At 46.4% G+C, this 21,572-nt stretch overlaps 1 protein-coding gene across 4 annotated transcripts in view; it reads left to right on the plus strand.

The window, feature by feature from the left end:
* The first annotated feature begins 6,301 nt into the window (after positions 1–6,301).
* GARRE1 (granule associated Rac and RHOG effector 1) overlaps positions 6,302–21,572 on the plus strand; it is an 80,930-nt gene continuing 65,659 nt past the window's right edge. The window contains exon 1 of one of the 4 annotated variants that reach the window (XM_033414019.2): positions 6,302–6,362. The gene's annotated coding sequence lies outside the window, so the exon portion shown is untranslated. Of the gene's footprint in view, positions 6,363–12,944; positions 13,114–21,572 lie in introns of those variants that run through there. The other 3 variants (XM_033414021.2, XM_049702904.1, XM_033414020.2) reach the window with 3 other exon arrangements.

Here is a 21,572-nt window from a genome sequence, read left to right on the forward strand (position 1 = left end):
GAGCTGAGTATCCCAGATCTCTTGGGAGGGAGTCCAGGCTCTGTGACCAGTGCCCAAGGTTGTCGAGTCAACATTGACACCGGAAACTCAACCAGTGGCAGCTTTACTGTCCCTGCTTGCTACAAATTGAAGACCCAATTGAGATGCCCTAAATGAACCGCAACTAGGGGCAACCACGTGTAAAAGTCTCTGGAGGCCTAAACAAGTTCAAAGTCGTCGGGTCGGAGGACTCTGACATGATGTGTTGAAGAAACGGAAGAAACAACACAGCCCCTGAGGCGCTCCTTCCCACTGAGCCTAGCGGGAGCAGACAAGCTACAGGGTGGCAGTCTGTAAGTTACTCCCAGGCATCAGGACTGCTGCCAAGGACAGCCATTCTAGTGGCTACAGTGCTCTTTTTGTTTGGGCTAATAAATCCGCTCTTGTTTCAGTGACAATGAGTTGGGGTTATTACATTTTGATAACCAAAAGGAGAGTCCACCCACATTCAGGAAAGGGGACAGAGTTCTGGTTTCTTCAGCGAGATGGACCCATCTGGGGGACTCATGCCCCTCCGTCTTGGCCCCCTTGTAGATTTACAAATCTGAGGGGATGCTCATAAATTTAATTGTTCAGAACTCCAAGTGTTCAAGTTTGAACTCTTTACAAGGCCACAGAATCAACTCTGCAAACTACCCTCCCGCAGTTCTTGGGAGACACCTCTTTCTGGACCAAGGCCACAGCATAGACCTTCTGAGCTAGGGTGGTGCCCATCACCAGGTCGACATGCTGGAACCTGAGGAGAGCCGGACCTTGGCTGTCTGTCAGCTATAGAATGGACTGGAGCTCCCTCTGGTTTTCAGGATAACTTGACCTCAAGCTGTGCAGCCCTTCTGGCTCCACCAGCACCAGAACCTTGCCTGGTTCCCTCCCCAGTACACCTTTCTTTCCTTTCCTGGTCATAAGTCCTTGGATCCCTGACAGTGTGTGAGTCCTGGAAAATATCCATCTCCGTTGTGCAGACCTTCACAGCTGATAACTGTGGTATGCACAGCCTCTAGGGCGGTCCCTACTGCATCCAGCAACTCCCCCTCCCCCACCCCACACACATCCAGCCCCTTCTGCTTCACCTCACCCTGGAGAGCCCTCAGGGAGTCCCCCAGCAGCTCCCCCTGCCTGCACGTATCTTACGTGTTCCCTAAGGTGGTACCAGGCATCCTGTCCTGGTTGCAGGGGAAGGGGCCTGGAATCCTGGGGTCCAGCCCACCCATCAGGGATCTCCCAGGCCCCTGGCCAGCCCCAGACCCTCAGAAGGGTCAAAGGCAACCTGGGATCTGAGAGGTGGGGGTGAGACAGAAGCAGACGGCTCAGCCTGGCAAAGGCTTCCTGGCCACAGCACAGCCATTTCCAGCCAGTGGAGGGTGGAAATGGAGAAAGAACAACAGGATGCTCAAATGGTTATGGGGAAAGGGAGGGGTGAGGAGCGACTTCCTCAGGGAGACGACCTGGACACTGGGGCAGAAGTTTCCCCTTTGGCACATGACCCATGCTGCCCTCACCCCCTTTCCTGCCTGGGGCTCACCACCCAATAGACTAGACTGGCCTTGCCCCAGGTCTCTCCGTACTCAGCAGCCAGCCAGTTGTTCTGTGCCCAGAATGTCTGGCCAGCCCTCTCCAGACTGGCTCCCAAATCCTGTGGATTCTGGAATGCAGCTACCCTTCCTGACGCTCACAGCCCATCTTGCAGCTTTCACATTCTGCCCAAGCGAGACCAGTAAGGTAAAGGAGAAAAGTTACTCTCCAAACTCAACCCCGTTGCCCCTGCCCACCCCCTCCCCACGACCATCACCACCAAGAACACTCGGCTGGCTGTGAAAACCTCTTCCCTGAACGCTCTTCTTTCAGACATGCCCACTAAAGCCAACAGGTAAAAGCCCAGCCTGGAAGCCCTGGCTTTGACTGCATAAAGAGCACACAAGCCAACAGTAATAACTTCGGCTGTTTAAGAAAATCATTTCTCTAATCCCTTATGAGCCCCTCTCTGTGGGATGCTCCTATTCTGCAGCTCTGCTGATGTTAGGAATGTGAAACCCTCATAAAAGCTAGACGTAGAAAACCAGCTTTGTTTTTCTCGACAAGGGGAGGCACCTCAGGTCAAGGCCAAGGTGCACCTCTGGCCCATCTCACTAACACAGTGCTCTTGGGTCACTGAGGAGCTCCTGAAACCCTGTTCTGCTCACTCCTGCCAGAGAACAACCTCCGAGGCTCCCATCGCTTCCATGGGGTCTGGCTCCAACTTTGCCTTTAAACAATACACAGGAGGGCAGGTGGATTCAGGGAGAGGCCTTTGTTTCCTGGCCTGGGTCTTCTTGGCTTCCTGAGGGGCAAGTTGAGGTGTCTGTCTGGTGGTCTCTGAGGCACCATCCCATCCCCCTGTGCATGCTGAGTCTCTAACCGTAGACCTCTCTGCAGAGCTGAATCAAAGCTTCTGTACCTGAGGACATGGGGGCTCCAGGAAGGTCCAGCCTCCACCTCTAGACCTGTGGGCTCCATCCTCTTTTTGGGCACTCTGGTGTAAGGGAGCTTGGAATAAAGAGGTGATATGAAGTGACAAATGTCTCAAACCTGTGTGGTGGGTACATGGATGTTTTTTCCTTTCCTCTCCATATGTATGTGCGTTTGATGAACGAAAATAGTTCAAAGCTCTAGGAGGTGGGTATGATAGTTATAGATGTGCTCGCAAACCAGACTTGATTTATCCACAATACAAGATGTCCTCAGGTCAGTCTGAGAGGTCCAAGACAGCCTGGTGCTCAGAGCACCACAGACGCCACCAAAGGGGCCCCAAGGTTGGCAATGTCCATACTGAGTTCCAACAGGAAGTGCACATGGGACTTCCCTGGCGGTGCAGGGGTTAAGAATCCGCGCTGTCAGTGCAGGGGGTGCGGGTTCAATCCCTGGTCAGGGAACTAAGATCCCTCATGCCACGCAGCACGGTCAAAAAAATTAAAAAAAAAAACAAACTGTATGCATGGCTGAATAGGTCTCTGGAACCTCCTGGTCCTGGACTGAAGTCTAGAGAAGGGCCCAGATGGTGCCAGGCATGAGTGGTTTCCAGCACATTACTCTGGGACCATGAAGCTTGGAGTGAAGTGAGCAACGGTGGTTGAGTGTGCAGGTCAGAGCCTGCCAGGGGGCCCTTTTAAAGCCCCCATCCAGTGTTTATCAGGTACCTCTAGGCATGGCCACTAGAGGCTTGGAGGGCCCTGTATTAGGAGCTAGGAGAACCTCCGAACAAGAGATAGGCTTGTCCTGGGACTTCCCTGGTGGTCCAGTGGCTAAGACTTGGTGCTTCCACTTCAGGGGCGGCGGGTTCGATCCCTGGTCAGGGAACCAAGATCCCGCATGCCAAAAAGAAAAGAAGAGATGGGCTTGTCCTGAGACTGCAGGAGCCACACTTGGCCCACTCAGAAGCCGGGCACCATCATCTCTGATCCCTTTTCCAGCCTACATAGGTACGATGACACCAGTACCCGGGGACACTTCCTCCAACCCAGCTGTCCTCTTCCACATCACATCCCTTCTCCTGTAGCTTGGGTTCCACAGCTTGTTATGTCAGTAACACTCACCCCTCTCTCTGTTATTCAACCCCCAGGTGAAGCCTTTCTCCATCTTCTTACTTTTACCTGAAAGCTGCTGGGGCAAGGCAGTTAATATGAGAGAAGGCTCTATCGACCTGAAATAGATCCTCAGTACAATTTGGAAATTCTACCACATTTTTCCTTTCCGCATTCAGACCTTTCTCACTCTCCTCACACCTCTGTCTGCAAGTTCCCCTCACTCTTTACTGCAGCCTCAGGTAAACCCATGGCCAAGCATTTTAGATCCCCTCCAGCCTTTTCAGAACCTCACAAGATGAATCACATCATCTTTCTCCTGTATATTCAGTCTCTTTTTGTCAACTGGATCTTCCTCTCTGACACTGAAACATGTTTAAGTTTCTTCCACCTTAAAAAACCAACCACAAAAAAGTCTTCCCTCAATCTACACCCACCTTCAGCTCCTACCCACAGCTTCAACAGCCCCCTAAGCCCCAGTGACATCTTCAACAGCCCCCTAAGCCCCAGTGACATCTCCCAGTGACAGCTTCAACAGCCCCCTAAGCCCAAGCTCCAGACCTCCAGCCCCAACTGCCTACTCGGTGCCTCTTCTTTGATGTCATGTTCACAACGGCACTCATGGCCTTCTTCCTGTCTTCCTCCCTTCCAAATGTGGTCTTCAGGAGCTTCCCAGCACTGTGTGTCACCACTCCAATGGCTCATCCCAGAGACCCAGGAGAGATTTAGGATTCCCTCCTCTTTCCAACCCTCCATGTCTAGTTCAACCACTGACTTTATTCCCCACTGCCACTACCATAGTCTGTGAATGGCTTTCAAAATGAGATTCACACAGCTACTAATGTAAGAAGGCAATCTATTGGGGTAGAGGAAGAAAATATTAGAATTTAAGACTTATCTTTTAAAATTCTTTTAATGTATGTTCCATTATGTAAATAGTATATTAGTAGTGTAGTGCATATAATTTATAAGTAAAATAAATATGGACGATATTCAAACATTTTTCCTGATAGATGTTCAAGAACAAAAAAATGTGGAGGTCCTGGTTTACATCAGGATCATCTTTTGCTTGGACAACTGAAATAGACTACTAACCAATCTCTACATCCATCTACATACCATCTATCCATCCATCTATCTATCATGGTAAAATATACGTAAAATTTACCGTTTTAACCAATTTCTTTTTTTGGCAGCATTAGGTCCTCATTGCTGCTCGGGGGCTTTCTCTAGTTGCGGCAAGCAGCGGTTACTCTTCGTTGTGGTGCGTGGTCTTCTCATCGTGGTGGCTTCTCTCGTTGCAGAGCACAGGCTCTAGGCACACAGGCTTCAGTAGTTGTGGTGCACGGGCTCTAGAGCGCAGGCTCAGTAGTCGTGGCCCACGGGCTTAGTTGCTCCATGGCATGTGGGATCTTCCCGGACCAGGGCTCAAACCCGTGTCCCCTGCATTGGCAGGCGGATTCTTAACCACTGCGCCACCAGGGAAGTCCCCCATTTTAACCATGTTTAAGTGTACAGTTTTGTGGCATTAAGTACATTCACATTGTTGTGCAATCATCACCACATCCATCTCCAGAACTTTTTCATCTTTCCAACCCAAAATTCTGTACCCATTAATTACAAACTCCCCATGCGCCCCTCCTCCCAGTCCCTGGAAACTACCATTCTACTTTGTCTCTGTGAACTTGACTACTCTAGGTACTTCATATAAGTGGAATTATAGAATATATCTTTCTGTGACTGGCTTCTTTCACTTAGTGTAATGTCTTCACGGTTCATCCATTTGTAGCATGTGTCAGAATTCCCTTCCTTTTTAAGGCTGAATATATTCCTTTGTATGGATATACCACATTTTGTTTATCCATTCATATATCGATGGACACTTGGGTTGCTTCCACCTTTTTGACTTTTATGCGTAATGCTGCTATGAACATGGGCATACAAGTCTACATCCACTCTTGCCTCTCCTCTCTAGTCCTTCTCCACAATGTAGCCCAAGTAATCCCTTTAAACCCACAAGTATGGTAAAATCACCCCTTGCTCTCAGGTAAGACTTTCTCACTACCTTCGTTTCTTGAACACAAAGCCACCAAAGACACCTGCTGTTACTTCTGCCATAATGTCCTTTCCTCCCTGCTTCTTCAACTTTTTCTTTTCCCCACTCCTCTCCCTCTTAGGACCTCAACTCCTGCTCTTTTCCTGAGCGAAGAATTCCCTGATAACCCTCCTTCACTAGGTCAAGGGACGCTCTCCCTCCCTCTTCCACTTTCCCCTCCTACCGCTTGTCGCAATTGGCACTATACCATCAAGCGCATTTATAACAATGATTGTTTCCACCACTAGAGAGTAAACGTATGAGGGAGAGGGCATTATCCACTTCCTACAGCTCCTGCGAGGACCTGGCATCTAGTAAGTGCTCAATTCTTCAGTAATTAATTTTCATAGTAAGTCTGTGAGGACACAGCTGACCCCTCCCGCCCGGAGGCTAAGTCACAGTGGAGAACCAGGGTGGCCCTGCGGACTCTGGCCACCGGTCCTCAACCCCCGCCCTGGCTGTCCCATTTGGAGGTCCTCCGTCCCTAGGCAAGTGGGCGCACGGCCCTCCCCGCCCCGCTCGCGCAGGGAATGGTTGGGGACCGCTCCTATCCGCTTGGTCTGCAGCCACCCGGCGTCCGCCTGGGGCGGGGGCGGGGCCTGCCCGGAGACGTCACTTCCGGTGTACACAGCCGGTTCGGGCGGTGAGCTGGGGGCCGGGGCGCGTCGCAGGTGAGGAGCGGGCGCGAGCAAGTGCTGCCTGGCGCAGGCGGGCGGGCTCAGGGGGTGGTGGGTGGGTGGTGGGTGGTGGGCCGCGGCCGGGGCTGGCGACTGGACGAGCTCGCGGGGCGCCGCTCCGCTTGGGGCCGCAGGGCTCAGGGCCGTCGGCTCCCGCCCCTTGCCCGTCCGCTGTGGAGGACGCCGGGCTCTGGGAGCGCTGGCTGACCGGACGGAAGCCTGGAGGGGCCTCCTGGCTCGTGCCTGAGACCGGGGGCGCGGCGGGGACCCCGCGGACGCGGGGCAGGAAGGGCGGGGGGCGCTCCTCGGGCCGCCGGAGCCGGGGAGGTCGGGCTGGCGCCGGGACCCGCTCCCGGAAGCCCGCCGAGCAGTTAGCGGAGGGACGGCGGCCTGTGGGTCCCGGGGTCTACCGGGACTGCCTAGGGACGAGGCCCTCACGCCGCCCCGCGGCTGCCGGTCGGCTGCGGGCACCTTCCCCGCCGGGCCGGGCCCCGAGGAACACGATTTTCCGGCCCCGCTGAGCCCGCTGGCGCAGTCGGGCCAGGGGAGGTTCCGCGGGGACCGCCGGAGGGCCGGGGCTGAGGATGAAGGACCCACGGCTGAGGGGCGAGCGTAGGGTCAGGGGTGTGTCTTCCTGCTCCGCGCGGTGCGAGGAAAGAAGCATGCCTGGTTGGCATGATAAGAATTTTGTTTATTTTCCTCACAAATTTTGCCAGATAAATACTCAGCTTGGAGGGGGGGGTTAATTTGAAAATAGCTTGTTTCCGCTCCTTGCCCCCATTATAAAAGCAACTCATTCTCCTTTCTTCACATTCAAGACAGCACAAAAAGTGTTGTGACAATACTTTTTAAAGTGACAGTCATCCACCAACCTACCGCTCAGTGACAGCCATTGCTAACATTTTGGTGATATCCATAAATACAGATATTATCACTTCTATGGACTTCATAATGTACCATTGTATATCATAAGTTAACCAAGCCAACATATACCAAGTTAACATGTAGATTGTTTCTAATTCGTCACAAGATAGACAGTTCTGCCAAAAGGATTTGTCTGATTGTTGTTTTGGGTTAAATTTACAAATGAGGTCAAAGGTAACATTCATTTAAAAAATACATAGTATTATTTTTCCTTTGTTGACACTTCAAAAATTATGCTCCATCCCAATATTCATAACATCCATCCATATTTGTTTCTCATTTCATGGTTTTATTTTTACTTTTAGCTGTTTTAAATTTACTTAAAATTTGGTTTTGGTTGAAGATATGAAGTTATTTTCCAAATAGGTTAATTTTCCCAACTTTACTGAAAAAACTGTAATTGCTGTTTTATCATATTTTAGACCTAAAGTTCTAAGTTTGTGTTTGTAAAGGACTACTTACAGATTTGATATTTAGATTTTGTGTATGCTGTTTTATAATTCCATTCACAATATCTTTTTTAAAAATCATTTTCCTTTGCAAGTCCAGGATGTATTTCATGTTTGAGACTTTTTTCTCTTGAAGTAAAAAAAAGTTTAGTTATTGCTGTTTCATTTGCTGTCTTGCTGACAAGATAACAAACTCCATATGAAGAGTTCAGGTTTGTTGTGGCAACTTTTCAGTCTGGCATTTGAGATTCTAATCTTCCTCTATTTTTGCACACGAATACGTAGGTTAGCATTGGAGACCAAGATAGAAAAGTTCTCAGATTCCCTTGGCAAGCCTAGATTTTTCAATCTAAAATTATCTCTGGATTTTTGGAAGACAACATGTTTTAAGCATCCTCTTTAAAAATTTTTAAACAAGTTGCACATGATTCTGCTGAAAATTTTACTAAGTGTTTATTCTGTTGAAAACCCGAAGCCTAATACACCAGCAGCTTTTTGTCAAGCGGGTCTAACAAGTCTATAGGAAAATGATTGTTTCTGAGAGTTAGTGGACTGGGGCATCACATGAGTTGAGTGTCCACTCTCTCCTTTTCCCTCCTGTGACTTTCTGCTTAGTGGAAAATGATGACCTTCCAAGGTGGAGAGAGAATGTTGGTTTGAATAAGGAATTGCTTTTTTGGAGTTACAGAAAAAGCAGGATGCCATTTTCTCTTAGTTCTAAGTTCACCAAGAGCCTGAATGTTTCAGGGGTTGTGCTTCAAATGTCTTTATCCATAATGAAACTGTCCTCCTGAGGGTCCTCTGATTGATAGATGCCGTGGCTGCTGCTTTCTCATTTCCCTTGACCTTGACCATAAGCATTTGGCATGGTGAGCCACACTTTCTTGCTGTTGTGCATCTCCTCTTGGTTGGCCTTCTTGACTTAAGCTATTGTGATCATTAGCTTAACTTTGTGACTGTGCTTTTTCACTTGTCTTTGCTGCTTCTCTTCTTCCCACATCTGCCTGGAAGCATTTTCTAAGGCCCAGCTTAATATCTCTACCTCTTTCCCCCAATGCATGCTCCTTCCCACTTGTCCAGCATGTGACTTCTAGGTAGAGACCCATTTCACCCCCTCATCCTCTTTCCAGTCGGTGACCCCAGCTCAGACTTTGATGCAAGTAATTTCTTTCTCTTCCTCTAACTGACCCCTGGACATGTTTCTGAGGCCATACTTTCTGCAGGTTATGAAGCCCTTCATTGCTTCCCAAGGTGGCCTGTGCTTCATGACTCTAAAGTTCTTACCAGCTGACTTACCACGACTCTTCTTCCTTCTTTTTTTTTTTTGGCTGTGCCATGTGGCATGCAGGATCTTAGTTCCCCAACCAGGGATTGAACCCCCGCCCCCTGCAGTGGAAGCGAGGAGTCTTAACCACTGGACCGCCAGGGAATTCCCTCTTCTTCCTTCTTGATTTGGGTTCTATTGCCATTTGCTTTCTATTCCTACAATTTGATTTAAACTTGTACCTTTGCTCTGAGGGACTTCAAACATAATTTGATCCCACCCTGGATTAGAAAAATGAGACCCAATGAATTTAGTCATGAATTTAGTTATCTCACATTTCTGCAGTATTTACAGTATAGGCCAGTTACTGTACTGGAGGATTGGAATACAGAGCTGGAAGGCACAGCCTAGGAAGGAAAACCAAATAAGCAGTTGCCATCAATTATCATAAGTGCCTAGAAGCAGGAGACAGGTTTTAGAGATCTTGCCTGTCTTGTTCACTGCTGCTATCTCCAGGGCCTAGAACGCAGTGTTTGGGGAACAATTAAGTATTTGTTGAATGAATCAATGATCATCTGAGAATGAAATCAGAATAAATGTCAAATCAGCTATCTGTAGAATAGATATAAGCCAAGAGACATTTTGTAAATGTAGTTTTGAGAATTTCAGGGAAAACTTTTAAGTTCAACCAAAATGACCCAGCTATAACCCTAGGAAGGCATGATTGGAATGTGTTTGTGGCCAGATGCTTAATTTTATATCCTCAGAAGAAAGATTTTGATTCTAGAAGGAGAGGGTTGGGATGATGTCTATGGAAATTGGGGTGGTGGGTCCAAGAGAAGAATTGGGTGATGTGTCTGTAGTACCTTCTGGGGACCTGGGCCAGAGGAGCTCTGTGCAGTCCTCCACTGGGCCTTTGCTCTTCCAGACAGATGGGTGCATCTCTGTTGATGCCTCTGGTGGAGAGAATCTTTCCTTTGCTTTGCTTCCATGATCCTAATGCCCTTTGATTAGAACATGGTTTCACATGGAGATTTCCTGTTGAGAGTGGTCTGCATCCAGACTCCTGGGTCAGATCCTGGACTTGAGTTGCTGGCTAACCTCTCTGGTTCCCCATCCGAGGAATGGGGATAGTAGTAGCACCTTCCTCTTCGCTGCCTGGCCCCCGGTAAGAGCTCAATAGGTGTTAGCTCTCATCATTATTTATAAACTTTGTGACTGGCCTTCTGGTTAATACATCATTCACCTTTTGAGCTTAGATAGCCTGAATCAGTCCCCCTGAACCTACTTGCTCCTGGGTGCACTGGGAACCAGAGCTGAGAACCAGAAGGTGGGAAGTCATGACAGATAGGCTCTTCCCAAACTGCTTGTTCAGAGAATCCAGCTGCAGTTGTTAGGGAAGACTGTCAGGTGAAGGCTGTGCTTGAGCTGAGTACTGTGGGAATTGGTGAGTCCAGCACCACAGGAAGGGGAGAGGACTTTTAGGGAGGGCCACGACGGCTGTAAAGGTATAGAGCTGAGCAAGTTTGAGGTATGTGAGTTGCAGGAGGTTTAGGCTGAAGGGTGGATAGATATGAATAGGGGAGTAGAGGGAAATGAGATTGGAAAGTGGGGCCAGCTTTTGAAGGTATAATTAATAACAGTCTCTAACTTATTGGGCATAACAGTGTGTCAGGTGCTATGTTCATCCCTTCGACTCACTGTGCTAGCCAGGTTTGGTGTGAAGTGCTTTGTGTATAATACCTTGTTTGGTCCTCATAACAACCCTCTGATGTAGCTATTTACTATTATAAGAGAAATGACATGTTGGATGTCTCCTCAATTCAGCCTGCACATTGCTACAGGGCTAACCCTTGACATCTGCTGTACGTTTAAAAGCCTTTTGTGACTTCTGTTTCCTGATGAAGTCCAAACCCACCAAGATTCTCTGACTTCATGAAATCATCTTTAAAGTGTGAAAATATGTGTCTTACAACTGAATAAAAGCAGCATAGGTGCAGATATGCATCAAACTCAGAGAAATATCATTTCAGTGAAAAAGGCAAGATGCAAGACAATGTGTATATGTGCCCATTTGTGTAAAAAAAGAAAGAGAGGGGGGATACACATGAAATAGGTTTCTAAGTGCAGAAAAACAATTCTCGAATGATAGAAAAGAAAGAGTGATTGCCTTTGGGATGAGGCCCCAGAAATCTAGGCTGTTAGACTGACCTGGCTTTTTCTTGCATACTCTTTTGTACAATACGAATTTTTTCCACTGTGTATGTGTATTTTCAATGAAAAAGTAATAGGAATTAAAATCTAAATGTCTGCTATATACATAGCAGTCACTTAGAGAGGGAATGTAGCATAGAGTTTAAGGGCAAGGACTATATCCAGACTGCTTGGGCTCAAGTCCTGCCTCTACCACTTAACAAGTCACTAACCTCTAAATCATATAGCCTCTCTTTACCTCAATTTACCCTGTCTGAAAATGGGTGAAGTAACAGTACCTGCCTCCTGGGGTTATAGTGAGGCTTAAGGGAGTTAATATTTGTGAAGTCCTTAGAACAGTTCCTGGCAGGTGTGGGTTTTTGTTGGTGGTGGTAGTGTTATGGCCCTGTGTTTTACACCAAAGTGAATGTGAAGATGTGTCCAATCTCTCTGTGTGCTTACAATTCATCTGGAAAGGGAAGACACACAGAGCTAATGATGAGTAATGGCAGTGGAGGCTGCAGGAGCTCAGGAAAGGCTCCATAGGAACTAAAGGGGCCTAAGATGGTGTCATCGAAACAGTGGATCTTAAATATGGGTAACTTCTAGAAAAAGTGAAAGGAGAGAAAAGGATGCAAAGAGGCTTGTTCCAGGTGTGATGTGTGTCCCAGATGGACTGAGGCAGAGAAATGAGACGGGAAAGCGCCTTGAGGGAGCCTGAAAGTGGAATATGTCGTGCCATGGCAGGTCATTGTTAGCCGGCAGAGTTTTTCTTAGCATATATAAAATGATGGGATTTATAGCGATGAGAGTTTAGGCTTGATGAAATGTGCTAGCTCTACCTTGAACTTTCAAGTGATTGTGAGATGTTCCTGTGTAATTTTTTTTTCTTTTTTTTGTGTGTGTTTTTGTTTTTGTTTTTGTTTTGCCGTACGCGGGCCTCTCACTGTTGTGGCCTCTCCCGTTGCAGAGCATAGGCTCCGGATGGCGCAGGCTCAGCGGCCATGGCTCATGGGCCTAGCCACTCCGCGGCATGTGGGATCTTCCCGGACCGGGGCACGAACCTGTGTCCCCTGCATCGGCAGGCAGACTCTCAACCACTGCGCCACCAGGGAAGCCCCTTGTGTAATTTTTTTAATGAACCCCTTCATATAGGCCATGTGGGTTACTTGCAGGTTGGTGCTTATAGTCAGTGCTGCCAGTGGGCATCCTGGATGCAGGCCTCTACATTTACTGAATCTATTTCTGGGTTCATTCCTAGATGGTATTGCTTTTTTTTTTAAGCCATTTTGACTATATTCCTGTGTCTAGGCCACTGTCAGATACGTGCTTTTCCAGATTGGTAGTTGCAAAGAATCATAATGTGAAAGTTTTTGAGTGTGGAATTAGAGCTAGATATTACCTGAAAAAAAAATCAAATTTTCTTATTGAAAATGATTTTGGGATTAGGTGCTAGTGAGATGGTCGTATGACTGGGGAACCTGGGAATACCTGAGTCTTCCCCTACCCCACTCCCAGGTCCCAGAGGGGGATATATGTGCCTGAGAACAGGTAGAGGAAGGCTGGCTTGGCTCCCAGACTTGAGTGCTGTAGGCTGGTAACCTAGGCAGGGAGAGGTGAAAGTGGTTCCTCTCACCAGCTCACAAGGACCTGTCTTGTCTCTGGGTCTCCAGGTAGGAAAGGATGTACCGTGCCTGTCCTTGTCCTTAAGTCACTTTGTAATGTGCTTTGTAAAGCAAGGTGATTCATTCCTTAGCACTGTCCGTGTTCTTTTTCTAGTTTGGGGCTGCAAGAGGGAGTGGTAGGCAGGGAAATGGGAGGAGCCATGACCTCCTTCCCGTCTTGAGAACACAGGGCAGCACTCCTTTTAGTTTGTTGCCAGGACTTTGGGAGTTGGGGCCAGGGCTGCAAGAAGGTAAGAAATAATTTTGAAAGTTGTTGTAACTGTGTGGTATTTGGGGTGGGGGTGGGGAGAGGGAGTTAGTATTTTTACTGCTAGTAGGCCAGAATGAAGAATTTTTAAAAAAGATAAAATGCCGCCTTCTGACTGGTTCCTGGCCTGTTTCAGAGCAGTAGTTCCATTTATTGAGTGCTGTCCTTTATGGATTTAATCCTCACCGCAGTACTGAAGAAACTGAGGCACAAGAGTTCAGGTAACTTGCCTGAGGTCATAGAGTGATTAAGTGCCGTTCATTCGACTGATGGTTACTGAGAGCAGGATTTCATATCTAGGGTCAATCTGTCTCCCAAACCCATACCCATAACTACTGCATAACCTCTCAGCATTGAGAGATTTCATCTTACCCACAAGGTAGGAACATGAGCCACTGCAGGCCTGCTCTCTAGGGCTGTCTTCCCTGCCTCAGGAAGCGGTGGGAGGTAGGGGTGAGATGGGCAGGAGGCTCCTTGAATGTCCTCATTGCTAAATATTTGACCTGCTGAAATGTTTGTGGAGAAGAATGAGCTCCCTAGCTGTAACTCGGATTTGCTGTTCTTTTTGAGAGATGGAAAGGCTTGCTGGGTGTGCAAAATTGGAGTCAGTGTTCCCAGCCTGGAGGAAGGAGCTTCTATAATATCCACTGATGAAATTTTTCATGGGTACCTTAAATTTTCAGAAATGGTCCTGAATCTGAAGTGTATTTATCTAAAGTTTATATAGTTCCTCTCTGTAGTAAGAGAAATAATTTCCATATTATGTTTTGATTTACCTGTTTGTATATAAGCTTCTTGATAAATACTTGTTTTTCCCCATTTGAGGTTAGTTTTGGATAGGTTCCACAGTGCAAGTTGTTAAGAATGAGTAACTATACAACTTTGAGTTCTTAAATAACTTTCTAATGGATACATTAGTTTTCACTAGTTCAACATGCTTTTTTTTACAAGTTTGGAAACTTTTTGGATAATTGAGCTAAAACTAGGCTTAAACAGAGCTGAGTAGATCAAGGCCTTATCATGCTGTAATAAACTACAAAAATAAATAAATAAAAAATAAACTGCAGGTTTTTAATAGGTGTAGATTAAAAAATTTTTTTTAACAAATTGGATTTGAAAAATTAATCAATGTTTTGTGATTTTTACTTTAAAGTAATGATTTACTTTAAAGTAAGTTATTCTAACTCCTTGATTTATACTCGAATTTCCTTCAGCAGCACAGTTTATCACAAACGTTTTCGTAGTGCTTGGGTGCATTTTGATATGCAAATTTTTAAATTATCATTATTATTATTTTTGGCTGTGCCACTCACATGTGGGGTCTTAGTTCCCTGATCAGAGATCCAACCCACGTCCCCTGCATTGGAAGCAAGGAGTCTTAACCACTGGACCACCAGGGAAGGCCCTGATATGCAAATTTTTATTGGTCTGAGACCATTTCAATTTACAGATGTAAACTTTGTTTCACCTGAGTAAACTTTTTCAGATGTTTAGGAGCCAACTTTGTTCACCTTTTGGTGGTGTATGGTAGTTGCTTGTAGATAAACCTTTTCTTGGCAAGGCTCTGACCACCACCACCCCCCTTTTTCCTTTTCTTTTGAAGATTTCTGTTTAACAAATATTTTTTTGGCTTAGAGTGTTTCTCAAATAAAATTCAAAAGTTCTTATATTTAATTTGTTGTTATTTTTTGTTTAGTTTTTGTTTTTTTGGTTTTTTTTTTTTGGCCACACTGCTCAGCTTGCAGGATCTTAGTTCCCTGACCAGGAATCGAACCGGCACCCTTGGCAATGAAAGCACAGAGTCCTAACCACTGGACCGCCAGGGAATTCCCTGGCCTATTTTGTTTTTAACCTGTGTTATTTTGAAACTAAATTTCAACTCTGTTGACTTTGTGGTTAGAAAATTTATTTCTTCTGCTTAACTGAAATTATCAGTTATTTGTAGATTACCAGATATAAAAGCTCTTCAAATCTGCTGATGACAACTTGCTTTGTTTTTATAGAGGAGTGTCATATTTTGTGATGATAAATTGTTTTAGAGCAAGTGTCAGTACAAGGGGCAGTCAGGTGTCAGTCACCACGTGGGAGCACTTGGTTCCTCCATTAGACCAGAAGCTCCTTGACGTCAGCACTGTTAACCTCTGCATCCTGGGTGCCTGGAGCATTCAGGCACGACTTACAGGGTTGAGCCATGCCTGTGGGCACAGGTGTAGAAGCATCTTTATTTTAACTATGATAGATTCCAGCTATGATTAGAATTTTTTAGAATTCTATGAATAGAATTTTTATTTAGTAGGGTTTTTTCTATCTACTTGAGTTTTCATACCTCAGTATAGGAAAGCATGGGCTTCAGATTTTGTCAACCAGTCAGTTATTTAGTAATTTTCCTTTTGTTTTGTTTTAATAGCAGTTTTAGTAGCCACTTCTTGACTAGGAAAAATGTAGTTTAATCTTGACTTCCTTAAAACTTTTTCATTGACATTTTTTTACGCTGATAGAACTTTAATGTTTCAGGAATTGTTGCATGATTCTTTAAATTAAAATGCGTTAGTGTTCCTTGAAAATTTTCTATATAAACTAGTGTCCAGTTTTGAACATAGTTTTCTTTGGGAGCAGTCTCCTGGGCACAGAAGTAGTCTGGGCTTGGTGGACCCAGAAGTGTCACTTCCTTTCCTCTGGCCTTGGCTCTCCATGCCTCCCTTTCCGTTTTGATGTTTTAATGATACCCTCCCTGCTCAGTGATTTGTGTTCAGGAAGCTAGGCAGTGATTACTTTTGTTTCTGCTTTGTGAATTTCTCCCCCCACTTCCTATTTTTACTGAGCAACTACAGGAAGTGAGGCGGCTCCTGGCTGGCTGCTGCTAAGCTCTGATGTTAGGTGGCAGAGGACAAGGCCTTAGGGCCTAAGCCATTCAAAGCATTTTACACCTTTGACTTTGCACTGCCTCCTTCTTCAGGAATCGTAGGAACACGCTCTTATGATTGGGTGATTGGGTTGAGATGACCACGTGTCCTTGTCAGCCTGGGGTTGGGGGGAATTGGGTGCCGCTCAGCTGGAGGGCAGAGCTTTTGTGAGGTAGATGAGAGGTTGTTCTAGCAGTAACAATAGAACATAGTGGCGCTGTGGAGAAGTAGCTGTTGTGGGTGGACAGTGTGGCAGGAACAAAAGGTGGGTTGAAGAGACCTGTTGCAAGTAAGGCTGGAGAGGTGATTCTGGATTTGGGCGGGCCTGGACTGGCAGGCTTGGCGTGTGAAGTGAGCAGCCCATCTGCTCTCTGAGGTCTTTGACGAGGCCTCGGCCTCTATGGTGCTCGCCTTCCTCCCAACTCACGGCATTTGTTTTTTCAACCAGGTATTTAGCATTTACCTGCCTCTTTTCCAGTGATACCTCAAATGGACCTGTTGTAGCTTAACTTACGGGGAAAGTTTGTATCATCTTCCCAGAAAGAAGTAACTTTTTTATGTATTAGGTACTTGAATATAGAAGGAACTTGTTTAGCAGAGTTGCTCAATAGCACTACTATCGACATTTTGGGTGGATAATTGTTTGTCTTTAGGTGGACAGGGGGGTTGTCCTGTGCATTGCAGGATATTTAGCAACATTCCTGGCCTTACCCACTAGCACCCTCCCAGTTGTGACAACCAAAAAATGTTTCCAGACATTGCTAAATGTCCCCTGGGCAGATGTCTCTGTGTGTGTGTGTGTGTGTGTGTGTGTAATCATCTTCACTTGTTGAGAGCCACTGTGTTAAAAGATTGAATGCTGACTTACTAATTTTGTGAAATGGAATAAAATAGAATGGTTTCTTGGGATTGGAGCTATTTATTAGTTTCTATTCCAGTATCTGACATTCTCATACATTTTTAGCATGCTACTTAGATTTTGCTATTGTCTATCTATTATGCTTTCATTGAAAGATCTGGGACCTGAGCATCTGGAAGCTTGGCTTTTGGTCTTCATAGAAGATATTCTCTCTTGGCCTTACATGCTTGCTCCTGAAGGCTAGTTCTTTGGAAGCTGAACAGTGCTGGCATAAAGGAGAGAGCAAGAGGCATTTAGGATGTAACAGTAACAATAGCCAACATTTATGCAGCAGTTGCAATAGCCCAGGTGAGACCAGGTGAACAAGATTGAACCATGAACTGTGGTGAACAGGATTAGCAGGACTGAATGTAAGGGATTGTAAGGAAAGGGAACAGGATAGGGACCATCTGGGATAATACCTTACGTTTAGGTGCAGGGTTGGTAGTGCCTTTAACCAAGGCAGTAAATGCAGGAGGAAGACCGGGGAATGGAAGGATGACTAACATTTGAAGTCCCAGGAGAGAGGGGTCTTGACTGGAGAGGTGAATTTGGGTCATTAGCAATGCATATGGCTATGATCTCCTAAAGAGAGGCCACTTTCCTTTCTTTTCATTGCTTCAGCTCAACTTCCTGCCAATTCCTGCCAAGAATCCTACAGCTTGAAACCATCTCCTAAGGGTAATAAGCAGAATGTCCTGGTCTAGATCATTGATGGAGGTGGAATAATGCAGTGATGGAGACCTCCGCTGCTAGTGGCAGACTCCCAGGCCCCAAACCCAGCTCTGTTGGGGACTGCTACCTTACCCGTGTGGCAGGAACTTGAAGAACTCACTCAAGCTCTTTAACTGCCTCACAGGATCCTTGTGAGCATTAAATTAGGTAACAGATGTAAGGTGCATAGCACAGTGCCTGGCACTCAGTACCCGTTCAGTTAATGTCAGTTGTTTTTATTTTACAGTTCTAGTGAGCATTAAATGAGATTATGTATCCAAAGCTCCAGGTATAATGCTTGACACATTGTAGTCACTTAATGAATGGTAGTTTTGTTGAGAAGTACTTGCGTGAACATGTCATGTCATCAGCTTTTTTTTTTTTTTTTTCAAAGCAGAACCTTTTATCTAGCACTTAGCTACTGCCTCTGTGGATAGCAAGACTGACCGTGTGAATGCTGTATAGAAATAACCATTAAATAAATACTGAGGATGAACTAATCATTCAACAGACATCTGTGCTTGGCACTCTCTGATATCTTGAATGAGCTCGGTGATCTTGGTGGTTGGAGGTGGCAGAGAAGCACAGGGGAAACTGGCAGTTGTGATGCAGTACGTTACAATACAACAAAGACGGTGCTAAGATAAGGCTAAAGACAGGCTGTTATGGTTGCACACAGAGGTGCTTCTACCTCAGTCTTTGTCAAGGTGGCTTCCCAGAGGAGCTGACATCTCAGTTAGACATCCAGGAGGAGTGAGAGTAAGCCAGGAGAGCTTTCCATGCAGAGGGAGCTGAATGTGTAGATGGTGAGAAGAAAGATGGCACAAGCAAGAACTAGGCAGAAATGGGATGAGGGAGGTGGGGGGAAGTTGGGAGAAAGTTGGGAAGGTAATGGAGAGCAATAATCGATTTTAAGCAGGAGAGTGGCGTGATTAATCACACAGCAACCAGAGAGGAGCAGTCCAGGCATTTAGAAGATAACTCAGGGGCTTCCCTGGTGGCGCAGTGGTTGGGAGTCCGCCTGCCGATGCAGGGGACACGGGTTCGTGCCCCGGTCTGGGAAGATCCCACATGCCGCGGAGCGGCTGGGCCCGTGAGCCATGGCCGCTGAGCCTGCGCGTCCGGAGCCTGTGCTCCGCAACGAGAGAGGCCACAGCAGTGGGAGGCCCGCGTACCGAAAAAAAAAAAAAAGAAGATAACTCAGGAGGCTCCTCTGTAATTCAGACAGGAGGTAAAGAAGGTTTGAACTTCGGATTGGCAGTGAAAATAGAAGGAAAAAGACTTGCAAGATGTTAAGGAGGCAGAAAGGATATGACTAAATGATTAATTGGATATAAAGAAGAGTAAGGAGTAGAGGATGACTCCAGGTGTCTGGCTTGTTCAGGTAGGTTAATGGTGATGCCATTCACCAAGACAGGGAAGGAATATGGAAAGACTGGGGAGAGTTGGTTTTGGACATTTGATTTGGGGACCTGTCCATTAGGTAGTTGAATATTTGGGATCTGGAGTACAAGAGAAAGATCTGGGCTAGAGAGATGGATTTGGGGATCATCCCAGTGAGAATATGTTGATCTTAGAAACAGGGCACAGCATAGAGCTCTGAGGAACCACAGCACTTCGGGTCTGTCAGATGGGGAGTGGCTCAAAGAGGCAACTAAGAACGGCCAGAGGGACAGGAAGAAAGGAAGGAGAACTAGCATCTTTTCATATCACTCTTTTTAATGTGGTAACACAAGGGGAGCCAAAAAAGTAGAGCCCTAATGAGAGAGAGAACTAAGAACTGAATCAGACATTTTCTCTTGTCTGGATAGATACTTTAAACTTGTGAAAGTTGAGAATAAAAATCTTCAAAGCATTTTTTTGGAGTGCATTTCTAAATATGGCTTGTGTCATTCTGAACTGACCGAAAAAGCACCATGGAAGTGGTTGGGCTTTGAACTTCATGGGCAATAACTTTACTAACCTCCCTAATTTCCTGTAGTGTCCCCAGATTATTAAGGGTGGGTATTTAGATTTACATTGTTGTTGTCTAGAGAGGACAGAGAATTTTCTGTATTTTTTTCCTCTGAAGAAGTTGTTTATGGAGTGGTTCACCTTTATTTTTTAAATAACAGCTTTATTAAAATGTAAGTCACACACCATACAGTTCACCTATTTAAAGTGTATAATTCAGTGATTTTTAATGTATTCGTAGAGTTATGTAACTACCACCAGAATTTCAGAACATTTTCATCACTCCAAAAAGAAACCGTGTACCCAGTAGCAGTCATTCCTCATTCTTCCCATTTGCCCCAGCCATAGGCAACCATTAATTTTTCTGTTTCAGTGGATTTGCCTATTCTGGACATTGCATGTTAATGGGATCATACAATACGTGAACTTTGTGTCTGGCTTCTTTTTATTTTTTTGCGGTATGTGGGCCTCTCACTGTTGTGGCCTCTCCCGTTGCGGAGCACAGGGCTCCGGACGCGCAGGCTCAGCGGCCATGGCTCATGGGCCTAGCCGCTCCGCGGCACGTGGGATCTTCCCGGACCAGGGCACGAACCCGTGTCCCCTGCATCGGCAGGCGGACTCTCAGCCACTGTGCCACCAGGGAAGCCCTGTGTCTGGCTTCTTTCACTTGGCATAATGTTGTTTTCAAGGCTCATCCGTGTTGTTGTGTGTATCAGTACTTCATCCATTGTTTTGGCCCTGCAGCACAGCTTGTAGGATCTTAGTTACCCAACCAGGTATTGAATCCAGGCCCTGGCAGTGAAAGTGCCGAGTTCTAACCACTGGACCACCAGGGAATTCCCGTACTTCATTCCATTTATAATTGAAGAATATTATTCCATTGTATGGCTATACCACTAAGTTGTTAGACGTTTGGGTTGTTTCCACTTTTTTTTTTTTTTTTTTTTTTTTTGCGATACGCGGGCCTCTCACTGTTGTGGCCTCTCCCGTTGCGGAGCACAGGCTCCGGACGCGCAGGCTCAGCGGCCATGGCTCACGGGCCTAGCCGCTCTTCGGCATGTGGGATCTTCCTGGACCGGGGCACGAACCCGTGTCCCCTGCATCGGCAGGCAGACTCTCAACCACTGCGCCACCAGGGAAGCCCTCCACTTTTTTACTATTATGAATAGTATTGCTCTGGACTTTCATGTACAGGTTTTTGTGTAGACATGTCTTTTATTTTTCTTGGATATATACATAGTTGTGGAATCGTTTGGTCATATGATAATTCTACATTTAACCTTTTTAAAAATTAATTTTATTTTTTTATTTTTGACTGCCTTGGGTCTTTGTTGCTGCGCGCGGGCTTTCTCTAGTTGTGGAGAGTGGTAGCTACTCTTGCTGTGGAGCATGGGCTCTAGGCGTGCGGGCTTCAGTAGTTGTGGCTCGCGGGCTCTAGAGCGCAGGCTCAGTAGTTGTGGTGCAGGGGCTTAGTTGCTCTGCGGCATGTGGGATCTTCCCGGAGCAGGGCTCGAACCCGTGTCCCCTGCGTGGGCAGGCAGATTTTTAACCACTGTGCCCCCAGGGAAGCCCTACATTTAACCTTTTGAGGTACTGCCAGACTGTTTTCCAAAGTATTTGCACCCTTTTACATTCCCACAGATTCTAATTTCTCCACATTCTTGCCAACATTTGTTATTGTCTGTCTTTTTTTTTTTTTTCGGTACGCGGGCCTCTCACTGCTGTGGCCTCTCCCGTTGCGGAACACAGGCTCCGGACGCGCATGCTCAGCGGCCGTGGCTCACAGGCCCAGCAGCTCTGCGGCATGTGGGATCTTCCCGGACCGGGGCATAAACCCATGTCCCCTGCATTGGCAGGTGGACTCCCAACCACTGTGCCACCAGGGAAGCCCTATTGTCTGTCTTTTTATTATAGTCATCCTAGTAGTTGTGAAGTGGTATCTCATGGCTTTGATTTGCATTTCCCTGATAGCTA

This window comes from Orcinus orca, chromosome 20 (assembly GCF_937001465.1).
Source record: "Orcinus orca chromosome 20, mOrcOrc1.1, whole genome shotgun sequence".
Lineage (NCBI taxonomy): Eukaryota > Metazoa > Chordata > Mammalia > Artiodactyla > Delphinidae > Orcinus > Orcinus orca.